This window comes from Myotis nattereri, assembly GCF_964212035.1.
Source record: "Myotis nattereri genome assembly, chromosome: 13".
Lineage (NCBI taxonomy): Eukaryota > Metazoa > Chordata > Mammalia > Chiroptera > Vespertilionidae > Myotis > Myotis nattereri.
Genome location: NC_138088.1, coordinates 32,389,256 through 32,411,324, shown reverse-complemented (window position 1 = coordinate 32,411,324; position 22,069 = coordinate 32,389,256). Strand labels below are relative to the sequence as shown.

At 38.5% G+C, this 22,069-nt stretch overlaps 1 protein-coding gene across 2 annotated transcripts in view; it reads left to right on the top strand.

Moving 5' to 3' along the window:
- Positions 1–22,069, top strand: part of PRKG1 (protein kinase cGMP-dependent 1) — a 1,074,350-nt gene that overhangs the window by 947,418 nt on the left and 104,863 nt on the right. The gene's annotated exons all lie outside the window — the stretch shown is intronic.

The following is a 22,069-nucleotide window of genomic DNA, read 5'->3' as shown; positions in this document are numbered from 1 at the left end:
GCGCTCTCTGGGAGCACCCACTGTTTTTCCTCATTGCAGTGTGTATTGATAAGTTATCAGAAAAGCCAAGTGCCGGGCCCAAGGAGAAGTACTGTAAACCATCCAGTTTAGTGGAGCTGGACTAGGCTGTGAGTATCAGGGTGGAAGGAAACTGAGGGGGCAGATGTGATCAGCTCAGAATGCTGGAGTTGAGGTTGAGCGCGGGAGGTCTGAGTAATGAGAGATCCCACCTGATTCACAAATCTCATGTTAGGAAGCCCCTCTGAATTGGATCTCTAGAACCAGAGCAGTGATAGTTGTCTCCATAAATATCTCTGAAGTAGACATGCTTAGTCTAGTTCCCAGAAACAACAATTACCCATTCATTCATTCTTTCATTCAGCCAACATTTTACTAAGGATCTATCATACACAAGGCTTTGTGAGGGACCATGAGAGGAATCAAAGGAGCAGCGCAAATCCTGGTTTGGAGGTTAGCTTCTAATATACGCAAATAATCATCATGCAAGGAAGAATACAGAAGAGTCAGTATACATATTTATGGGCGTCTGGAAAAGAGAGTGACTACTTCTGAGGAGAATCAGGGAAGTCTTCATGAAAGAATGGTATCATTAGGTGGATCTGGAAATACGGGCGAGGCGATATTAATAATGAACAGCATAAGCAATGCTCACATGGGGACTATGAGCTATTTAAACTGTCAAGAATGAGGCTGTGTAAAGGTAGTTGGAGGAGATGTTGTGACAAATAAGTTTATAGACATCTTGGGGCTGGTTCATCAAGAACATTGAGTATTGGGATGAGAGTAACTGATATTTTATGCAGCAAAATAATGCCATTCTAACACTATTTGGTAGGCTAACCTGAGAATGCTGCATAAGATAAATAGAGGGAGAGCCTAAGGGTGGAATATTTGGTGAGAAGTCTATCAATCCAAGTAATGATCATAGGTATTTTGAAGAAGAGGAAAGTAGAGCAATAGAAGTTTAATAACTTGATAAGTCTCATGGTAAATGGTAAATTGCAGATTAACCTAATCACAAAGAATCAAATTGGATGAGATTTTGTGGGTCATCTAGTCTAGCTCCTTCATTTTAGTTAACTGAGGGCCTGAGAGATGCAGGAGTACCAAGTAGCATCACACACATACTTTTGCCTCATCATAATTTCCTCTTTTCTCAAGCGTAGTCATATATGGAGAGTGCACTGTGGAGAATGCCCGGGCTTTGGCAAATAAAACTCAAAATTTGAATCCTGACTGCACCATTTTATGACAATAGGGGCAAGTTACTTAAACTCTGTCTCAGTTTTCCCATCTGGAAAAAGTAAGATAATATTACCTAAATTATAAAATTGTTTTGAAGATCAATTTAACATACGTAAAGTTCCATAGGCAGCACAAGGTGGGTAGTAAGCACTAAAAAAATGCTTACTTCCACGTCTTACAAAAGGCATAGACATTTATTGATTTAAAGGTTTTCTCTATAATCAGTGGAAGTGTGTCTTATGGATCTATATAGAGAGGACATCTTGAGTGAGATCTAGCTTAAACATAAATACAGAGAAGACAGCTTGGGTCTAGGACTCAAGAAATGCATTTCTGTACTCTTAGGAGAGAGTGGGGGCTTCCCACCAAGTATTAGATTTACAGCTTAATAAAGAAATCAAACTGTAACTGAAGGATCCTGTCAAAAGCCTGGGGCTGATACCTAATTTATGGCCAATTAGGGGGGCACCAGGGCTTCATCCCATGCAAACAGATGGCAGAACTGTCAACAAGAGAAAATTTACAAGTGGGGGACCAGGTTAAATAAGCACATGACTTATCATTCCGGAGGGAGGGTAAAAGAATTAATTAGTTGTAACTAATCATGCGTGTCAGAAACTGTTTTCCATACACACAAACTAGAAAATGATAAACAGATACATGCTTTCCTCAAATAGCATTCTCTGAGAATTGGTTTCTTGCAACCTAATCATTATCTTAGTAATGATCTGCAGTGATTCCAAAATTCATGAAAGAATATTTAAAAGGAATATTATTCTAATGAAACAAAATAGACCCAGAGACATGGAAGCATGTGACAGACTGAGGATTCTCAGAGGGAAGAAGGGGAGGGGGATAGGAAAGGTCATCATAAGCAATGCCCACAAGGGATCTAGGAGCTATTCAAACTGAGGCTGTGTAAAGGTAGTTGGAGGACTTATATGCATTTATGCATAACCCGTGGACACACTAGTGGGAAGAAGGCCTGGGGAGAGAACAGGATTGGGGTGGAAGGGGTCAACAGGGAAAGAAAGAGGGACAGCTGTAATACTTTTGACGATAAAGATACATTTAAAAAAGAAGGCAACCTCTTGAAATAAAAACATTCTGAAGTGGAAAAACAAGAATATTAGTCTAAAGGAACAATCTATTTCTATTAATACATCTTTTTTTTAATATATATAAACATCTAGGTGTCTTTAGCACCTCTTGCTTCAGAATCTATGAAAAGAAATAAGTATAAGAGTAAGTGGCATTGTTGTGTTTTATACTGTCATGGAATATTTACTTCTTCTTTGGCATGGAAAGGTGTTGATTAAGCTAGATGTTCAGTAAAATAAATTATTTTTGACATTGAGATCATTGTTAAAAACAGTAATGTAAATACTAGTGAATATTAGAAGTTATATATTTCTCCCTATAAAATTAAGTTCTAAGTTAGACTTGAAGCTCTGTTGCAGACTTACTGTGTAACCTTCAAGATATAGGCCCACAGATTATGAGAACTGAAATATTTTTATGCTGGTTGATATGTAGTTGTTTGAACTCCATTCATGTGCTTTCCACCTGCTGCCCTGGTTATCTGATTCCCGCACCCAGGAATACCCGGATCTCCTTGGTCCAACCACTAAAAGGTAGCATCTGACAGAAACCAGGACCAGTTTCCATTCTTTTTTTAAAACATATTTTATTGATTTTTCACAGAGAGGAAGGGATAGGGATAGAGAGTTAGAAACATCGATGAGAGAGGAACATTGATCGGTTGCCTCCTGCACACCTTCCACTGGGTATGTGCCCGCAACCAAGATACATGCCCTTGGCCGGAATCAAACCTGGGACCCTTCAGTCCGCAGGCCAACACTCTATCCACCGAGCCAAACCGGTTAGGGGCCAGTTTCCATTCTTACTGGTCAGAACCTATGCCCTACTGGCTGTTAATTATTTTGACTATCACCCCAGTAATGTCAATGACATTTTATCACCATTGATTTCAAACTTTTATTTTACCAAATCCATTTTTTACATAAAATTAATTAGAAAGTACACAGAAACATCTCTGGCTCCATGCGGGTAAGCTCTTTAGTGAGCTCAAGGGTCTTCCTATTCTCCTAATCCTGCCCCTACCCCCTACCCCTCACTCCCCGCCCCACATCCTTCCAGGTGGTTCCTAGGAGTTGGTAAGATAATTTACAAACCACATATAGCTAACCCTCTCATTGATGACACATGATGTTTAGTCACACGTTAGAACCAGTTGTGACACTGCTACCGAGAACTGGCCTAGAGGAAGTGCAGTGTGCTTGGCATAAAAATGATGAAATTAGGAGCGAATGTCAAGTGTCAGATTACAGGACATTACAAATAGCCAATTCCATTGACTTTTGATAACCTGTTTGCTGCTCTATGTTTTATGGGTCTTGGGACCAGCAATAGACATACGAGTTGCCTTCTAATCATTAGCCTAGTGGCAAAAATCTTGCTACTTTTATTATTTTTAGAATCGTGTTGCTTTAAAAAATGTATGGCATGAAAATGACTATTACACATGAGGCAATTATAGCTCGAGGAGGTTAAAAATTTGAACCACACTCAGGCTTCCCTGGTCTATAGAGATACTTCAACTTCTAAAATGGCTACTTGTATTAAAACTGGAATCAAAATGTCAGAAGAGATGGAAACATGGAGAAAATAGTATTTATCCAATTTCTCTCAGTGAGAGTGCCATAGGTGTTTGTGCTAAGAATGTCGATGAAGGGTTGGGTGAGGCTCATCGAGGCACAGGGTCCAGGAAGATAAATGATCACTAACTTGCCCATGAAACACAGTGGGTTGTACTTAGTGCAGTTTTCCTTCCCCAGGAGGGTATGCAAATGTGAAGCCAGAGCTGCAGGACTTAAACCAGCGATAAGGGAATGTTGTTTCTAGAAAGGGTCAGAGAGTAAATATTTTATGCTTTGTGGGTGAAATGATCTTTGTTGCACCTCCTCAGCTCTGCTGTTGTAGAGCAAAAGCAACCAAAGACATTCCATAACTAAGTGACATTGGTTGCGTTCATAAAGCTTTGTTGATAGACACTGAGATTTAAATTTCATATGATTTTCATGTGTCAAGAAGTTTTATTCATCTTCTAAGATTTTTTTTATTTTCACCATTTAAAAATACAAAAATCATTCTTAGCTACTGGTCAGACAATGGGCTGAATCTGGTCTGTGACCCACAGTTTGCTGACCCCTGACTTTTAATAGTGTTAAAGACTGGAGTGTGGCTCCCAATAGTCCTGTTCAGATCTTCCTTCATGCTGAGCCCAGCCTGTCTTTTAAATGAAGCAAATACTTGACACTGCTTGAAGTGCCCTCAGTGTTGGTCCTCCAGGTGCCATCTGTCTACGTGCCTTCCCCTCCCTGACACCCTTTCCCCCAAGTCTCCTGTTTTCTTCACTGTACTCTCTGTAGACACTACACACCCCCGTGCACACACCACGTTTCTTTGTTTTTTTGATCCCTGCAGTTAATTTCATTCTTGTATTCTCTAGGACTTCACTCCAGGCTTTGTATTCATTTGGCTAACAGCTAATTAGAGATTAAGATGGTCCTCTGCAGAGTTATTTGCATTTTGATGACATACTCCAGATGACTGAAAAATCATGAAAATCCAAAAGAGTTTAGAATTTTCAGGTGCCAAGCAGGGAGAGGAGAAGGATAATTAAGGGGAAAACTTGGATACAGTGGAATCTTTCAGGCACTATTTTAACCCCACCAACCAGGTCAGTCTCATGGGGGCCTATGCACCATCTAGTCACCTGTGTCCTTGTCTTTAGATAGCTTGCCATCCTGTGTCCACATGATAGGACTATAGGGACTCCACATGTCACAATACCTGTAGCCACACTGCTTAACTGATAGGGTGATAAACTTAAACTATTTCACAGCCTCAGCCTTTCCTACAGCCTAAGTGGATTTTATTTTGGTTCATTTTTGAGAATGAAATCTGGGGTGATGTGAGGATATTGGCAGCATGATCACAAGAAAGCAAATGTGCCTCATGAAGAATGGTGTCGGCTGCAATCATTTGGGCTTATCTTTTTTATGGAGCTGTTATTGTTTTGTGAGTTTTACAAAAAAAATATTTATTAAGCAGGAGAGATAAAATCCAGAAGTTTAGAAGAAAGGGAGATGTTTTTCTTGGTTCAGTTTAATGATGTGAGTTGAATTGTAGCATGCCCTGAGCAAGCATGATCTATCTACAAAATAAGCACACTTCCACTGGAAAAGGAACATATCCAGAGACAGTATTTGTTGGTTAAAGACATGGAAAGAGGTATGAGGCTTTAAAATGGTAGGCCCTCCTCCTAAAGTCCATAAAGAAATGATACAAAACATCACTGTTGGGAAAACTCATGGCAAGGGCCCAGTCTCTTGCTTTATCCACCCAACTAGAACTCGCTGGTCACTTGCCATATGCCATCCACTCAGACATCTAGTATTTTGGGGCTTTAGAGGCAAATATGTAAATACTATTTTTATCTGTATTGTATATGTAATTCCAAGCTCTAACGTGTTAAGTCACAACCCCATAGAAAGTTTGCACAGTACTCTGGTCACCTATGAACTCTGTTCAAAATAAGAGAAGTCCCATGTCATTACTATGTTGGTGGACCATTAATCACACTTAGCACATTTTTTTGTTGTTGTTTAAAAAACTTGGTTAAAAAATTTAGATGGTGTCAGGATTTGTCAGAAAGTCAAAGCAGCTATTTAAGAACGAAAAATAGGAGGGACTTTACAGACCAGAGCTTGACAAACTTTTTCTATAAAAGGTGAGGTAATACATACTATTTTCAGTTTTGTGGCTACTTCTTTGTCATAAAAGCTTAACTTCGCCATTTGGCAAAGGGCAGTAGCTTGTTAAACCCTGTAATAGTTCAGCTTTATTTTACAGGTGAGAAAATTGAGGCCAGGAAGTATCAGGCAAACTAAAATCACAGTTTTTAATGAGTAATCAAGATAGATAATGCATTCACATTATTGTATTCTAATGGATTTTAAAATATATATATATATATAATTTATTGATTTCAGAGAGGAAGGGAGAGGGAGAAAGATATAGAAACATCAGTGATGAGAGAGCATCATTGATCGGCTGCCTCTTCCATGCCCTAACGCTGGGAATCCGAACCCACAACCCAGGCATATACCCTGATCAGGAATCGAACTGTGACCTCTGGGTTCATAGGTTGACGATCAACCACTGAGCCAAACTGGCTCAGTGCATTTTTATAACACTTTGAAAAGCTTCTCTTCCAAAGTGTTTTAATCCTCACTTTGAGTATATGTTTATTGATTTTTAGAGGGAGAGGAAGGGAGAAAGAGGAAGTAAGAAACATTGATGTGAGAGAGAAACATTGATTGCTTGCCTCTCAGCATAGAACCTGCAACCTAGGTATGTGCCCTAACTGGGAATCAAACCTACAACCTTTCAGATATTTAGATGGAGAATTCCATTGGCAGTTAGAAATGAGTTTGTGTTTTCTTTCCCATGACAATTAGACAATGAGTGGAAATTGGTGTTAGAGTTCACAGTTAATGAGTTTTAAAATACTGTAGTTTTGTTAATTATAATTATTGTTTTGTTTTGTACCAGTGAATAAAGAATTAATTTTTCCTGTAAATGCTTAAAACAATCTATATTTCTGAAGCTTGCAATTTTTTTCTGTTGGATGTTTTAAAACTGTTCTTTAGAGATTCAAAAACATCTTTGAAACTCAGAAACCAGTTGTATGAATGAGTAAAAAAAGCTGAGAAAACTTTGTTTCCAAATCTGAAAAGTCAATCTTAATTTTTTCAATTAAGAGGGTCATATTTGAAATTCTCTTTAAAAGTTTTCTGTATGGTGTTTTTAGCTTTTTATTTCAGGAAGGATTATAATGCTCCCTGTGTTCTAGAGTTAAAGCAAAAAGGGGAATATGCCACAATTAATTTCTTTTTTTTTAATTGATCAGAGGTAGGGAATGAGAAAAGGGGGGAGATAAAGATTGAGATACAGATTGATTTCGATGTGAGAGAGAAACATCGATTGGTTGCCTGATGGGATCAAACTGGCAACCTGAACATGTGCCCTGTTTGAGAATGGAACCCACCACCTTTTGGTATAACACTCGAACCCACTGAGCAACACCAGCCAGGGTGCCATGATTAATTTCTGACAAAAGCTTAACAATCAGTTTAAAAATCAACAGTTTAATCATTAAGTTTGAAAGTTGAATTCTGCTTTAGATATTCATATTGCTTTTTCGGTGGAGTTAAGTGGTTTTGCTTATTTTGGTAGGTACACTTCCCTGGGGAGACGGCTATTACAGGCCCAGCTGGGTCATAAAGATCTGAGACCTTCCTTTTCTTTGCTATATGTCTAGCAGTGAGTGCTCATTTTGTAACTCATAGCATAGATGCATGAACTGGATCAGCATCAGTTACAGGAACAGTGAAATCTGTTCCCAGACTAAGCTTTACTTACAAAGGAGAACCTCTCAGAATCACTAGTTTTGATGAACTCTAATGGTCATATTAGGCCCCACCCTGTGATAGTCATGTAATTGAACTGCTATTAACAGAGACCAGACTAGCAAAGGCAAATAATGATTTTGGTAGGTGGTAAGGATGATGGTGTTCTAGAAGCACTATTGATAATAAAGTGTTTTTTTTAAAATATATTTTATTGTTTTTTTTTTACAGAGAGGAAGGGAGAGAGATAGAGCGTTAGAAACATCGATGAGAGAGAAACATCAATCAGCTGCCTCCTGCACACCTCCTACGGGGGATGTGCCCACAACCAAAGTACATGCCCTTGACGGGAATCAAACCTGGGACCCTTCAGTCCGCAGGCCAACGCTCTCGCCACTGAGCCAAGCAGGTTAGGGCTGATAATAAAGTTTTCTCTAGACAAAAAACCCACTTGGGCTGAGTGAAAACTTATTTATGTTGCATAATTCACACTGGGTTGATTTGTTTCTCCCTTCTTTGTCTTGTTTTTACATTTTACAAAGTCAGTGTCAAGTATTATAAACATAACTGTTCATTGAGAAAAATTGGAAAGCACAGAAAAATATAGATATAATACAGATATTCACGGTAACTAATGTTTCAGGATGTTTTCTTAAATAGCGAGATCATGCTGTCTAAACTATTTTCCTACTTTGTTCACATACACACACAAACACACATACACACTCATCAATAGAAGGAGATAGGTATAGTTAGATATACTGATAGACAAATTTACAATGTCATTTATTGAACACATGTGCCAATCACAAAGCTAATTGATATTGATAGATTGATGATACATACATATATGTATAAATACATATATACATACCTTCTCTCATAGAAAACATGCAAAGAATACTTTTTATCCTCCATTGTTAAGGTAACCCTGGCTCCAGAGAGCCCAAATATCATGTTGCAAAACATATAACCTGAAAGTACAGAAATGAGTTTGAACATAAATCTCTCTATTTTCAAAGTCCAGTACATCACATTGTCCTATCATGTTGAATTAGTAATGTACCATGTTAACAGAACATCTCACGAGTATAATTTAAGTCTCTTTGTCCCTTTGGTTTCTTAAATGTGCTTTGACATGGTATTTTTTTTTTGTAAAGAATTATTTGCATATATCTTTGTGCCTCTTTAGAAGTATTTTCTTGAGGAGCTACTCACTAGTGGAATTGCGGATTCTAAGAATATGAGTATGTTTAAGTCGTGGTCTCGACCATTGTACAGTTCATTCCCCAGTAGCAGTGTGTGAGAACATCTGTTTCACTGCACTCTGACCAGCCTGACTTTTTGATCGAAGGAATCTTAAAAGGCAGGATGGGGCATATCAGCCCAGGGCATGAAATATGTCACCATCCCAGAAGAGCTAGATTGACATTTACTCTGCTCTTGTAATTGATTTATCGAGCTTAGTTATTGACAATTAAAACTTGGAGGATTGTTCATTGTTTTGCAATAGCTTCTTTGTCCTGGAGAAGAATAAACACATTTAAAAGGCTTTGGAAAATTGTGAGAGAAGAAAAGCGCTCAAATAACCTTTTTCTGAAATGTCAGAAGTAAATAGTAGAGGCTAACAAGGTACCAGGAAAGAAAGGATAAACAGAGAAAATGGAAACTATCCAAGTGACTAATTAAAATGTGAACCAAAATTATGATGTGAGAAGGCCCCAATTTATAGATGATACAGAATGTGGAGAAGAAGGGATGGGTTTAGAGCAGTAATATGGGAATTCTGAGCATCCTGGTATGATGCCTTTATTTTAATACTCTTTCATCTCAGACCTCACCATAGTCCTGTGGAAAAGAATGACATTTTTGAAAATCCAGAAAAGGAAGGTGAAGATCAAAGAGGCCCAATGACTTTTTCAAAGCCACAAAGCAGGATTAGAATTCCAGGGATGTTTGACTCCAAGACCATGATCTGTCTATTATGCCCTCTTTAAGCTGTTTCTTTTTTACCAGCACATTGTTAACTGGCAAGCTAGATTCGGTCGCAGTAACCTTTTCAAAAGAGCAGAGTGCAAGAGATTGAGGGAGAGAGACTAATGCTTCTGAGGTAAGAAACAGTGTCAATAGCTTGAAAAGGCAGTGGAAATAGAAATGAAAAGGAAGAACAGATTCAGGAGAGATTACATGGACTTGGTGAACTTGGGTCAAAGTGAAAGTCCTACATAAAACCAAGATATCTAGCCTGCAATGGTGGTTAAACGATGATGCCATTAAGGGAGAAAAGGCGCCTAGCAGTAAGTCTTGATGGAAGATGGTTAATGAAGTGAGGCCAAGTTGAGTTTGCGGTGCTGGTGAGATGTGCATGTGACACTGAGCAAAAATGATCACAGTATGGATCTGGGGAGTTCAAGGACAGACATAGATTTGAAAGTCAGATTTCTGAGGGTCCTAACTGAAATCTTTGAAAAACTGCTATTTTCTGGTAGAGCTTAAAGGAAAGTGTAATTAGTGTATGATATGAAAGTGAGCAAAAACCAGGCTTCCTGGGATCAACTCCAACCTACCATTTTCTAACGCTGTGATCGCAGGCGAGTTACATAATCTTTCTAAGCCTTATCTCTTGTTTCTTGTTTTCCAGCAGGAGACATTGACAGTATCTAGAGACTTTTAAAAAAATTGTCCTAACTGAGATTTCTAAAGGCATCTAATGGTTAGAGGAGAGGAATGTTGCTAAATGTTGTAGGACAGGCCCTACAACAAAAACTACCTGATCCCAATGTCAGTAGTGCTGAGTTTGAAACTATACATTGTAAATTTTCTATAAAATAGGGATACTTGTACTTTCCTCAGAGTTTTTGTGAAGTTTCAATGAGATAATGCAGGTAAAAAACAAGACTGGCCATCTCATAAGCAATAAATATCTAAGAAAAATAAGTCAATTGAGTTGGCAAAGTATACAATTTGGATAACTGTTTACCTTTGAGGAGTAGCAGAGCAAGAAGTGTGTGTGACATATGCTGAGGCATAACCTACAGGAGGAGAAGGAGGGGGAGGAGGAGGAGAAAGAAACTAAAACATCAGGGAAAATAATAGAGTAATTCAGTGAAGTGCCCCAAGTTTCTCTTTCCTTGGCTGTAACCAGACAAGATGGTCCTCAGGGCCATGAATCTCTGATAGGTCACTGAGGATGGAACCTAGAAAGAGACAACTGGGATTAACAGCAGACTAGTGATAACTTTGAGTAATAAGCATGAAAGAAAAATGGGAAAGAATGCCAGGTTGCAAATAAGTTAAGAATTAAGTTAAAAATGAGGATAAGAGTAAAAGAGATATTCAAACTGGCTATTTGGTCACAAAGGATAGTTTTGTATTTTAGGTTTGGAGGAACCATCCTGTTTATAGACTGAAAAGAAGGAAAAGCCTAAATGGAGGCAATGAGAAAACATTGTAATTGATGGATCAACAGTCTAGAGCAGCGGTTCTCAACCTGTGGGTCGCGACCCCTTTGGCGGTCAAACGACCCTTTCACAGGGGTTGCCTAAGACCATCCTGCATATCAGATATTTACATTATGATTCATAACAGTAGCAACATTACAGTTATGAAGTAGCAGCGAAAATAATTTTATGGTTGGGTCACAACATGAGGAACTGTATTTAAAGGGCCAGCAGGTTGAGAACCACTGGTCTAGAGGAAAGAGAAAAAAGAGTTGATGTCAGGAATGATGAAGAGAGGATTTGCTGTAGCAAGAGTTGGGGTGCATCCTCTAGGAGAGAAATGTAATGATAATGTCACTATACTTTAGGTCCATGGAAAGAAATGGATACCAAGTATTTATTAGTAACTTTTTATGAACTTCTCTAATATTACCAATGAAAATGTTCTTAAATGGCCCAGCTACACAAGATGTATCTTCTAAATTATATCGACGTATTCATGAAACTTGCTGTCATGAACTGAATTATGTCCTCTAAATCCATATGTGGAAGCCCCAAACACCAGTGTGACTGGATTTGGAAATTGGGCCTTTACAAGGTAATCAAGGTTAAGTGAAGTCACAGGGGTTGAGCCCTAATCCCAAAGGCCTGGTGTCCTCATAATAATAAGAGATACCAGGAGGGTGCACACACAGAGGAAAGGCCATGTGAGGACACAGTGAGAAGCGTGTCTGTAAGTGAGGAAGAAAGGCTTCACCAGAAACCAACCTCACTAGCACCTTGATCTTGGCTTCTCAGCCATCAGAACTGTGAGAAATGGATTTCTGTTGTTTGAGTCACCCAGTCTGTATGGCAGCCCTAGCAGACTAGTACACTGTCTAATGGGAACTTCTGCAGATATAGTGAATAGAAGAAATAAGACAATCTGTTAAAATGAAAAATATTTCTCTTAAGAATTCCACTGATCATGAACACAGCATGTGAGAGAGAGCACAGTATTTGATACCGAATCCTATATCCCACGATTAGGCTCCTGCTTTCCATATTGGAAGATAAAAACGATGTCCCGGTGGGGATTATGAGTCAGTTAGGTTGCTTCCATTCAAATCCCAGTGGTGACACTTCCTCGCCATGTGACCTTGGGTAAATTACTTGATTGTCTTATCCCCAGTGGCTTTATCAGTAAAACAGGAAGGATTCATGTAAAATAGTTTGTACAATTCCTAACATACACTAGTTATTACTTTCATGTTTTGCTTTACATGTTTGTTATTACTATATTCTCAAGCATTTTGTGACATTAAAAATGTATTTTTCTCTTAGCTTCTAATGATATCTTTATTGTATTTATTTCTCATTCCAGTCATATAATGAGAATCGAAATGAAAACAACAGTGATAGACTGATTTTTGTAAAAGTGTTAGAGATAAATGTTGTCTTTGTTTCAAAGAGTTTCAGGTCATAAATAAGTATACTAAAAAGATATTTTGAGAGATTTCTTGTGGCATCTTTTTAAAAAATATAAATTTTATTGATTTCAGAGAGGAAGAGAGAGATAGAAACATCAATAATGAGAGAGAATCTTTGATTGGCTGCCTCCTGCACATGCCCCCCAACTGGGTATCCAGCCTGCAACCCAGGCATGTGCCCTTGACCAGAACCAAACCCAGGACCCTTCAGTTTGCAGGCTTGCCGGGGTCCTACCCGCTGCACTTTCCCGGGGTGGAAAGGCTGCAGTGGGGTTAAGGATAAGGCTCCTTGGGCCTACCTCCTCCCATGCCTTTACATTTACCTTTCCAGCACCTTTCCTTCCTCAGAAAAGCATGGACGTATTTCTTGTATAAAATGTTCCATCTGACTGGGAGTAACCTTAATTCCTCTGCTAGCAAGCATATGTGTTAAAAGATCAATACGGAGTCTTCTTTCTTTGGACTCAGTATGGCACATCTTCTCAATCTAAGAATCAATACAGTCTTCTTTCTTTGGACTCAGTATGGCACATCTTCTCAATCTAAGAATCAATACAGAGTCTTCTTTCTTTGGACTCAGTATGGCACATCTTCTCAATCTAAGAATCAATACAGAGTCTTCTTTCTTTGGACTCAGTATGGCACATCTTCTCAATCTAAGAATCAATACAGAGTCTTCTTTCTTTGGACTCAGTATGGCACATCTTCTCAATCTAAGAATCAATACAGAGTCTTCTTTCTTTGGACTCAGTATGGCACATCTTCTCAATCTAAGTTCTATACTATCCACCTTCTTACCCTACTTATCCTCTGTAGGGGGGTCTGCAGTACCCTGGTGGAGTCCTATCCGTCCCGAGTGTGGGGTTCTCAATGGGGGGGCGCTTACCTATGGGAATCCTGTTCCAGGGGTTCCCAAAGGTGTGGACGGAGTCGGCAAAGACTATCCACCCTCTTCCTATGGTGGAGTCCGATCCGTCCCGATTGTGGGGCAAAGACTATCCACTCTCTTCCTACGGTGGAGTCCTATCCGTCCTGAGTGCGGGGCGCTTACCTAGGGGTCCCTGTTCAGGCGCCATATGCCGGGGGCCCTACCCCAGCGGGTCCAGGGGTCCCCAAAGGTGTGGACGGAGTCGGCGAAGAAGGAATGACACAGAGACAGCGTTCAGTTGATCAGCAGCCTAGCCAGGATCTCCAGCCAAGTTCTGGTCTGGATCTCCAGCGAAGTTCTGTTTAGGATCTCTAGCCAGGTTCTGTGTCCATGGTCTCTTGCTAGGTTCTCCAGCCAGGTTCTCCAGGTTCTCCAGCCAGGTTCTGTAGCCATGTTCCCTTACTAGGTTCTCCAGCCAGGTTCTGTCCAGGTTCTCCAGCCAGGTTCAGTCACCAGGTTCTAGTCAGGTTCTCTTGCCAATTTCTGTAGTCAGGTTCAGTCCAGGATCTTTTGCTATGTTCTCTCGCTAGGTTCTGTCTCTAGGTTCTGAGGCCAGTTTCTGTCCAGGATCTTTTGCCATGTTCTCTCCAGCGAAGTTCTTCTGTCTCTAGAGAACGTTCTGTGTAGGTTCTGTGCCAATTTCTGTCTCTCTCTCTGTGTCTCTTGCTGTCTTGTTACATCTGTATTTATACCAGTTGATTCAATCCTATCAATCTCTATTACAAAGGTTAGGGCGTTTCTTATCTCCATTCCAGGGAGTAAAGATTATGTAGCTTAAGGATGATTGTTCATAGTTAAAGTGATTAATTACCCGCCTGGCACTTAGTTAAGAGGTTTTATTCCCTCCCTAACTTCAGGGGAAAATCCCTACCTGGGGAAACAACCTTTCTCAGAGAGGTGACCTTGGTTAAAACACATAGTGCCAAGAAGGTGAGCAAACATATTAAGAACAGTATGCCATATATGCCAGGTCCTTTGAAACAGCAAGGATGGACCGGCTCCCGGCACAGGCTGATGCTCTATCCACTGAGCCAAACCAGCTAGGGCTCTTGTGGCATCTTTGCATTCTATTTTCAATTTACTTTAAAAAGTCAATGACTTACATAGTATTTTATGTTCCATTCCATTTTCTTAGACAAAGTTTTCCTAATAATCAGTTACAAAAAGTAGATTGTTTTAACTGAAATCTTCTATAATTGATACAGCTACATAAACTAGACTATATCAGCTCTGGATTTTTATTGTTTTTAGTAAACATGGCCTATTTATTTGCAGACAATTTTGATAAGAATTCCGTCTATTATGTTGATTTATAAACTTGAAAAATATTTAATAGATTAAATATTATCTGTTGCCATAGATCCTGCTTTGAGAATAGAATATCTGGGAAAAATTGAACATTTGTTTGTGTATTCTTATCAAGAAAATGGAAATCAAAATTATCTTAGAATTGAGGATCTATTGCATTATGAGCAGAGTTAAATAATTTAGTATTGGAGTTTTTTTTCTTTAAAGAAAGTGGATTATTTTAAAGAAAATAATTTTATATATATTTTCTGGTTCTTATCCTGTTCTATGTCAAAACAGTGGTATTTGGGCCCAGAGAATTGATGGCAGAAAGAGGAATGTATAATGTCTATTTTGCTAGTATGTATTTGATATAGTCAAGGCAAAGAAAGTTTCTAACACTTAAAATAATTGGTCAGACATAAGAAATCTGTCTACTGCATGAATTGTCTGATGTAACAACAGTTTGGAGATTTATTTTCCTTAAGGAAAATGAAACATAAATTTGTCATATTAGGGCAATCTATATTTAGAAGCATATTTCACTCTATCCCCTAAAAGGCGAATCTATCACATGAGATTTGTCTAATTTCTTCTGCTTTTGATTGAAATGAAAGGTATGCTACATTTTCAGATCCTTTCTTTCACTTTAATTGCAATTGGGATTCATGAGTATAAATCCCATTATAGTCTACATTACCCTCATTTCATGTCCTATTTGTTGCTAATGATATATTGCTAAGTGTTTCAAATTATTTCACCCATATTTATACCAATGTATGTCTTCATTAGGACCCAAAATTTAAATAAAGAGTTCATTATAACTAAACTTTGGTCTTAAAAGTTCACCATTTAATATAGGTGGATTCTTAAAGAGGTACATAGGACTTTCAACTCATATATCTTTAATTTTAAGAGTCTCATGCTCTACCAACTGAGCTAGCTGGGCACCTCATCTTTAATTTTAAATACAACTTTGCTTCAGAAGACTTAAGTGTTTGCCTGTCTTCTGGTCACACAAAGAATGAATGAATAAGTAATTAAAAGAATGAATCCACTCATGTATTCATGAATTCATTTCAAATTTCTCTAACACACAAGGCTATATTCTAGTTACTAACGAATAAGGTAGACTAGGTCCATGATCTCATGAAACTTAATTCTAACCTGGGGAAGATGACAGATATTGAAACAAAATGCTTTCAGCAAGTGCTAAGTGCTGGGATGGAAATAAAATGGGTTAAAGTAACAGAGAATAGCAGCAGTAAGGTTTGGGGATAGAGGCTCCTTTGCAGTGGTCAAGAAGACACCCTTGAGCTGAAACCTAAATGACATTAAGAAAAAGGCATGCAAAGAGTTAGAGAAAGAATGTTCCGGGGAGCGGTCAATGGCAAATGTAAGCTTGATGTATTCGAGGTCAGAGGAAGTACAGTGAGAGAAATCAGAGAGACTAGAGGAGTAATGTGATCTGACTTATGTTTAGAACAGATGGATTACCCTGCCTGCTGTGTAATGACAGGAATGGTAGTAAAGGAAACACAATTATAGAATTCCCAAGAGAGAGAAAGGTGATTGGAAACCAAGTAAAATAGAGAAAGGGTGATATATTTTAGATAATTGAAGTCAGGATTACAGAATTTTGTGTTGGATGAGGGGACGAAAACAGTGTAGAACAAGGGTCTGCAACCTGTTCCTGTAGAGGGCCAATACTAAATATCTCCAGCTTTGCAGGCCACACTGTCTCTGTTACAACTAGTCAATCTGCTGTTATATGTAAAAGGAGCCATGGACAATATAGAAAAGAATGAATGTAGCTGTTTTCTAATCAAACTTTTTTTATAAAACCAGGCATGGGACAGATTTGGTTCATAGGCAGACGTTTGCTGACCCTGATCTAAAATAACGTCTTGAAAAAATTAGACAGGTGTTCTCTTACCATGGAGAGACCAGCAGATGCTGTGAGACCCCAGCTCTCACATTCGTGCCACAATAGAGGATACAGTGGAGAAAGTAGAGACCCTGGACATGTTGGAGAGAAGCTTTCACTATCCAGGGATGCCCTTCCCCATCTCCTATTTCCCAGATCTCTCTCCCCTTTAGCTGAAGTAAACCAGCAGGTGCCCAGATTATCTTTGTTTTGACTTCCTTTACTCTCTATCTATATATGGTAGAGCAGCCAAATTTAGGTGATGGATTTGACATATTCAATGCTTTTTATCTGTTATGATGCCAGGCACTCTATTTTGTATGTAAATGCACTTCTTCTAAATATTTTCTATTACAATTATGTTCATGTATTAAACTTTTTATTTGTAGCAATAAATTCTATAATACGCCATTTATTCTTTTAACTTTTCTCTAAAACTATATACAGAATTTAATGGATTTCTGTATTTCAAAAAAAACCCCACTAAATTAAATATAGGGTGATTAAATTGGTGGACTAAGGATATCTTTAGGTATTATAAAATTGATGGAATAACTACTTCATTAAGCTCTTCAATAACCACTTATAGAAATTGCTAAAGTAATTACTTCATTAAGCTCTTTAATAAATACTTATTGAGTGTATTCTGTGTGCAGACACTTTGCTAACACTAGGGACACACGGTCAGGAACAAAAAGACGTCCAAGAGTTCATTGTCTAGTGAAGGAGACTGACCATAAACTACCAGTCCCAGACCTGTGCAATGAGTTCTCCAAAAAGGCAGCCACAAGGTACCAGGCGGGATTCAGAAAGAGCCATGTAAGAAGGTGGGAGAGAGGTGAGTGGTCCAGGACAGTGCTTCTCCATGGACCTGTGCTCAGGGCCAGTTCTGTCCTATTTTAATGTCCATTCTGTCATAGACGGATGCTTTTATCAAGTAAAATACAAATAGATTGCTAGGAACATAAGATTTTAAAGGGTATAAAAATAACTGCCTCCTTTCAGAAATATTAGATTGAACATACATAAAATTCTATGTTGATAAAAATATCAGAACAAACATAACACTGGATAAAAGGAATTACTGCAGTTGATCACATTGTCATCAAAAGTATGTGTATAAACAATCCGAAAGAATGGCTTTTACGTGTATTTTGCAGTCACAACAAAACCAAAATTTACGAGTGAAATAACAATTCTCTTTCCTAACTGAAAAGGTGCACTTTGAAAGAACAGTGCGTAGTCAATATTTACTCTTACTGTGCCAAATGTGCCTGTTTCTTGCTTGTTAACTTCTCTGACTTAGGTTGGATTGATGGAAATGCCACTTGCAGAGAATAATGTGAATCTAAACTGTTTTATGATTTGTTTAATACACGGAGTAGAGAAGCTGGACTCAAAGAAGAGCCTTGTAGGAAATGGAAAAAGTGATTTTTAAAATTATTTCAACACACTTAGGATATTCTTTTTTTCCCCACCCAAAACAGAATAAGCGATGTTCTATTTTCATTAATCCCTCATTAAATTATAGCCAGTCCTATCAATTTATCCTGTAATGTTAAGGGTAAATGATCTTTCAATAAAAGAAATAGATTCTGGATTTCATACACTCTGGGTTACAATTAGCAAACTAATCTCCCATGCAGTTTGTAGCAAATGTTTTTCACCCCATGACTTTGACAATAACTAAACAGGTCTATATCTTGTTCAGAAATATGAATCCACCGAGCTTGACCTTGGATATCTCAGCAGTGTCAAATTGCTATAAAAGTTTCTAAACTTCTCTACTTAATCTCTTCACAGACCAGTAACAGTTTACCAGTCATACTATGAGTAGCACAAACCACAAAATATTCCTGAATTCAATCATGGTTAGGTAAAGGTGAATCCTATATAATAATCCTTTATAATTAAAAGGTAATATGCAAACTGACCTTCATGGCTGAACGACCCGGGTGACTGGTCACTATAACACACACTGATCACCAGGGGGCAGATGCTCAATGCAGGAGCTGCCCTCTGGTGGTCAGTGCACTCCCACAGGCGGAGTTCCTCTCAGCCACAGGCCAGGCTCATGGGGAGTGGGCCTAAGCTGGCAGGTGGACATCCTCCGAGGAGTCCCAGCCTGAGAGAGGGCACAGGCTGGGCTGAGGAACTCCCCCCTACCCTCCGCCGAGTGCATGAATTTTTGTGCACTAGGCCTCTAGTTATATATAAGAAACTTGCATATAACAACTTAAGATAGACTATTTACAAATCAAAAATGGTTTTTTGGAGGGAATCTCAAAATACATCTTTTAAAACAGTATCTCTTTCATAATTCTTTGATAAGATATAACATATTCTTAACAGTTATAGATTAAAAGTCAAAAACAGTAAAAAATAAAACCTTAAGCCAGAAGATATTGTAAGAGCTTCAGTAAAATTATTAGATAAACAAATAAACAATATTGAGACATTTAGTCCATCTTTATAGGATGTTTTCACGTGCTCAGGCATGCCCTACACTGGATCTTTTTTCTTCATTTAACCATGAGGTTGGTTATTGTATAAGCACAAACATAGCCTAAAGTCAAATACGCACTAAAACAGTATGGTTCCAACTTTGAAATAACATTGAAAAATGTCTAGAAGAATACATGCCAAAATATTAATGTTTAGCTCTGGGCTATGACATTACAAATAATCTTTTTATTCTTTGGAGTTTTTTTAGCGTCTTCAAAAATTTCAACATATTACCTTAGGGATCAGAAAAAAAAAGTGAAAATTAAAAAATAGACCATGTCATTGACTAACATAAGAAGGTTTATCAACTCAACAAGACTCTGCCTTAGAGAAGACTAACTATATAAACATATTAAACATAAAAATTTGGTTCATTTTACATGGATTTTTCCTCAAAAATCATAGCAAATAAATAGGAAACATTTCTGAAATCAATTCTTAACTTTTGATTTCCTGGTCACTAGGCCAAATTTAATCATTATTTTAAAATGTCAATTATTTTAAAGCATGTAATTATAATTAGAAAATGGTTTAAATTAAATGTGTGTTATTTGTAATCAATTTTCCCTAATGAATAAGCCCAATGATAGATATAGGATTATTGTTACAAAGGAAAGAGAGATAACCAAATGTCTAACACAGGGGTGGGCAAACTTTTTGACTCGAGGGCCACAATGGGTTCTTAAATTGGACTGGAGGGTCGGAACAAAAGCATGGATGGAGTGTTTGTTTGAACTAACATAAATTCAAAGTAAACCTCATTACATAAAAGGGTACGGTCTTTTTTTTTTTTAGTTTTATTCATTTCAAACGGGCCGGATCCAGCCTGCGGGCCATAGTTTGCCCACGGCTGGTCTATCACTTTGGTTGGTGTGTGTAATATTCTTTTGCAAATATAAACATGCTAGAGACCTGGTGCACAAAATTCATGCACAGGGGGGAGGGGGTGGGTGTCCCTCAGCCCAGCCTGCACCCTCTCCAATCTGGGACCCCTCAGGGGATGCCCGACTGCCATTTTAGGCCTAATCCCACAGGGACATGTGACAGTCGGACATCCCTCTCACAATCCGGAAATGCTGGCTCCTAACCACTTGCCTGCCTGTCTGATTGCCCCTAAATGCTTCTGCCTGCCAGCCTGATTGCCCCCTGACTGCTCCCCTGCTGGCCTAATCACCCCCAACTCCCCCCCCCGTCCCCCCCCGCCGGCCTGATTGCCCCCAACTGCCCTCCCCTACGTCGACCTGCCTCCTCCGCCCGGCCCCGCTTCCACTGTGATGGCCGTCTTGTGACGTGAGGGCTTGATGTGTGAGGGCGTGACAACCACCTAGGCTGTTATTAGTAAAGATGTGCCAGAATAAAGGAAACACTGATAAGAAAACCATTTGCTCATAAAAGTGTTATTCCTTTCTCTAAAATTACTATCGTATAATTTGAGTTGATGACAGTCTTTGTATAGATGCTAGAGGCTTCCACCTGCTGTTCACCTCCTACCTTGTATTTTAATCCCTTGTTTTATCTCTAATATAAGGCTATACATTTCTTAAGGGTGTATCTTACTCTCTTTGCATAATCCACAGTAGCTTGAGCTATTCCTTATAGATAGTAGGCATTGCATAAATACATATTGTGGGTGGGTGGATAATTGACAGAACTTGGATGTTGTTTGGTTTTACTGTACTTGGGGTTCCTATTCCTCTGAAGAAATATATATTTATTTGGTTCTTGATAATATGATCCATGAATAATTATGACTTTGCTAGTTATAAATAAAACAAACAAAAAATAAACATAAGCGCTTTTACCTGAATCCACAAAATGGATGAACAGATTTTTCTCAATTCAAAGTATCAAAATAATGAAGGATGCCTCTAAAATCTTGGACTTAGCTAAGTAGCAAGTGCCCCAACTAATTTTGGACACTTTCTCATTCCTTTTAGTAAATACATTTTAAGGGACTTAGCCAAGATTCAGGTTAGGAAATTCTAATGAGCTGTAATTTTATACAAATTAAGAGGGTTTTCTCAGGAGTTTAGGCGATGCTTGACAAATGTTTTGCTTAGCACCATTGAAATATTTGCAATAGTTTTCTGGTTTAAGATTTTACTCTTAACTCATTTTGACTTAATTTTAACTGTTAAGAATAGATTACCACCCTTGGCTTAGTGCAGTGGTTCTCAACCTTCTGGCCCTTTAAATACAGTTCCTCATGTTGTAACCCAACCATAAAATTATTTTTGTTGCTACTTCATAACTGTAATGTTGCTACTGTTATGAATCGTAATGTAAATATCTGATATGCAGGATGGTCTTAGGCGACCCCTGTGAAAGGGTCGTTTGACCGCCAAAGGGGTCGCGACCCACAGGTTGAGAACCGCTGGTTAGTGGCTAGAACAGCGGCCTGCAGACTGAAGGGTCCCGGGTTTGATTCCAGTCAAGTGCACATGCCAGGGTTGAAGGCTCGATCCCCAATAGGGGGCATGGAGGCGGCGGCTGCTCAATGATTCTCTCATCATTGATGTTTCTATCTAACCTCTCCCTCTCCCTTTCTCTCTGAAATCAATAAAAATATATTTTAAACAAAGAAAAAAAATAGATTACCATCTTATTGAAGGATGTAATCAAGAAAAAAACTTAATTGTTGAGATTTTTCTCACACCCTGTTTTGAATTTGAAAAAGTTGCATTTTAAACATTTCCTTACAAAAATTCCTGAATAATATCGTGGAATAGAGGATAGGAAATCATGAGGAC